This window comes from Tupaia chinensis, unplaced genomic scaffold (assembly GCF_000334495.1).
Source record: "Tupaia chinensis unplaced genomic scaffold, TupChi_1.0 Scaffold149131_1, whole genome shotgun sequence".
NCBI classification, from domain to species: Eukaryota; Metazoa; Chordata; class Mammalia; order Scandentia; family Tupaiidae; genus Tupaia; species Tupaia belangeri.
In genome coordinates, this window is record NW_006208977.1 from 2044637 (window position 1) to 2047237 (window position 2601).

General features: G+C 43.3%; 1 long non-coding RNA gene across 1 annotated transcript in view; it reads left to right on the top strand.

Annotated features, from left to right (window-relative positions):
• LOC106734144 (uncharacterized) overlaps nt 1-2598 on the top strand; it is an 8236-nt gene extending 5638 nt beyond the window's left edge. The window contains exon 2 of the long non-coding RNA XR_001369886.2: nt 2256-2598. This is a non-coding gene — a long non-coding RNA (uncharacterized LOC106734144). The remainder of the gene's footprint in view (nt 1-2255) is intronic.
• The last annotated feature ends 3 nt before the right edge of the window (nt 2599-2601 follow it).

Here is a 2601-nt window from a genome sequence, read left to right on the forward strand (position 1 = left end):
GTAGGGAAGCATAGAGTTTTTCAGGACTCTGCATTTGACTGTTTGTCTCTTTACAACATAATATTATATTGAATTAGTCAGGCTCCAGTAAGGAGAGAAAAATCACACCAATTATTTGAACAGAGAATTTAATACAAAGAACAGTTAATACAGTATAAAGTTCTAAACTAGGTAATCCAGAGACCAAGAAGAAAACCGAAGTGTCACTGAGAAGCATCTATCACCTCTACAGCTGAGGGAGCAAAATGAAGAGATTGGGGTTGTTGCAATTGAGGAACTTCAAGGAGCGGAAACTCAAACTGCTGTCAAAGGACATCTATGCCAGGGTGCTTCTGTCTCCAAGAGGGAGCTGGTCAAGCTGGATCTTTAAGTGTTGGGAAAGCTGCAAATGTGTCTCAGCTGTTCATAGAGAGTAGGAAAGACTTGGGAGTGGCATCCACAGATCTGTAGGCAGATGGGAGCTGATCGAAGGTACAAGTCCCTTCTCCCTGTCCCAGTCTTGCAGCATTATGGCCCCTTATTAGCAGAGCCAAATTGTCAGCCTGTGGGGATGTGGTTTGCATACTCCCAGCTCAAGGGACAAGATGGGAGGGTAGGTTTGGAACCAGGGCAGGTAACTGATGTTATTAGATGATCTACTCTAAGTGTACAAATTGAAGTTTGCAATTAACCTCCTATGAACTTGAGTAGCTTGAAACAGTTCCTCAGACCTCTTAGTAATTCCTCTGAGGTGACTGATAGCTTCAAGATGGGATCTTAGTCCAAGATCCCTCCAATCAAACATGACACCTCAGCTGTAACCTCCCAGCTCTCGTTTTCCTCCTCTGTTTCCTAGGCTTGATTCTATACATGAGTTTTAGGATACCAAAACTAAAATGGAGTTCAGGATGCAGGGAAAAAAAGGAGTGGAGAAGTGCACTATAGCAATTTCTATTCATTACTGTGGCTTTTCCCTTTTTTAATAAACAAACCTGATTTTGTTAAGGGAAGCAATATGCTCAGTGAGATGAACCATGATTGATTTAAGTCAGTGATCTTCCTCAGATTTGTCTAATACTCAGTTTCTTACAGCTAGATGCCTTGCTACCCGTATTTTTTTTTAAAGAGATTTTTGCTAGGGACCAGCAGTTAGCGTAATAGCTATGTCGCTGGACTCCCATGTAGTCGACCGTGGTTCGCGTCCTGGACCCGGTGGCTTAAAACTCACGCCGGGCACGTGTGTGTGCGTGCTCAAGATCCTGAGAGGAGAATGGAGGAGAAGGGATTGCGGCGTAGCCATCCCCCCTAGGGAGTGACTTCTTGCTTTCTGTCTCTCTGTCTCTCTGTGTCTGTTTGGCGAGCGCATGCACCCTATAGCAAAAACCTCTCTCTCAAAAAAAAAAAAAGAGAGATTTTTGCTATAGGTCACGTGTCCTCGCCAGAGAGACAGAAAACAAGAAATTCCCCCCCCCCCCCACCGAGGAATGGCCACATTGCAATCCCTTCTCCTCCATTCTCTTCTCGGTATTTTAGGCACACATGCACGTGTCCAGCATGAGTTTTAAGCTGCTGGGTCTGGGACTCAAACCACAGTGGACTACATGTGACATATCTATTATGCCATCTGCTAGTCCCCATGTTATTTCTGATTGGAGAGATAAAAGAAAAGAGAAAAGGAAAAAAGAAACCTGCTGGCAAGATTTTTTGGCATACTTTTATTTATTGTTGAAAGACTTTGGCATGTCGGGGAAGGTACTCGCTCTGCCTTTCCTCTTTTATTGTCTGGAAGCAGAGCTGAGAATCTACTACCTGGAACTAAGATAGCCATATTGCAATGAGGTGACAAGTCTGAGGATCAAAAAACATGCTGAGGAAGACAGAATGGACAAAATAGAGCCCCAGTTTCACGAGGAAACTGTTAAGCACTGCACTAAGTCAGGAACACCTGTCTGCAGATTTCTCGATACAAGTACATAGTGATGTGTAAGCTACTCTTCGGTTTCCTATTCCTTGCATCCTGGATGACACAGTCAGCGATTGGCACAGGGAGCTGAGTGACCTGGCATCAAAGCTTGCTGAGGACCAATGACATGGAGAAACAACTGGAACTGTGGCAGCTATCCAAAAAACATCACGCTTAACAAAACTAAAACAATTTTGAATATGGTGACTACTTCTCATAAGAAATAAATCCACAGTGGTTTAAATAACACAGAAACTAAAAAAGCAGTTTGGGGCAGATTTATTTCCTATCTTTTTTTTTTTCTTTTTTTTAGGTTTATTTTTTACTTCTTCCAGGAGCAAGAGACAGCAGAGAGAGAGGCACCCCAAGAGGGTCTTCATACCACAATCTGTCTTAGCTCAGCCAGCTTAGATCATGGTTGTGTATGGAGAGACCTTGAGACAAGAACCTGGGACCTTCAAACATGAGTCCAGCATCACAGAGCATTCCATTACTGCTGTGCTACCAAGGCTGGCCTTCCCATCTTGTTTCTTGGTGTTACTGTGTGCCCAACTTCTGTGATAATGTCAGAATGTCTAGCTTTCCACTTCAAGAAAGCATTCCATCCTTTGCTCCCTCTTTCTTGGCTTCTAATGAATAAAGGAAGATATTCTAAGAAT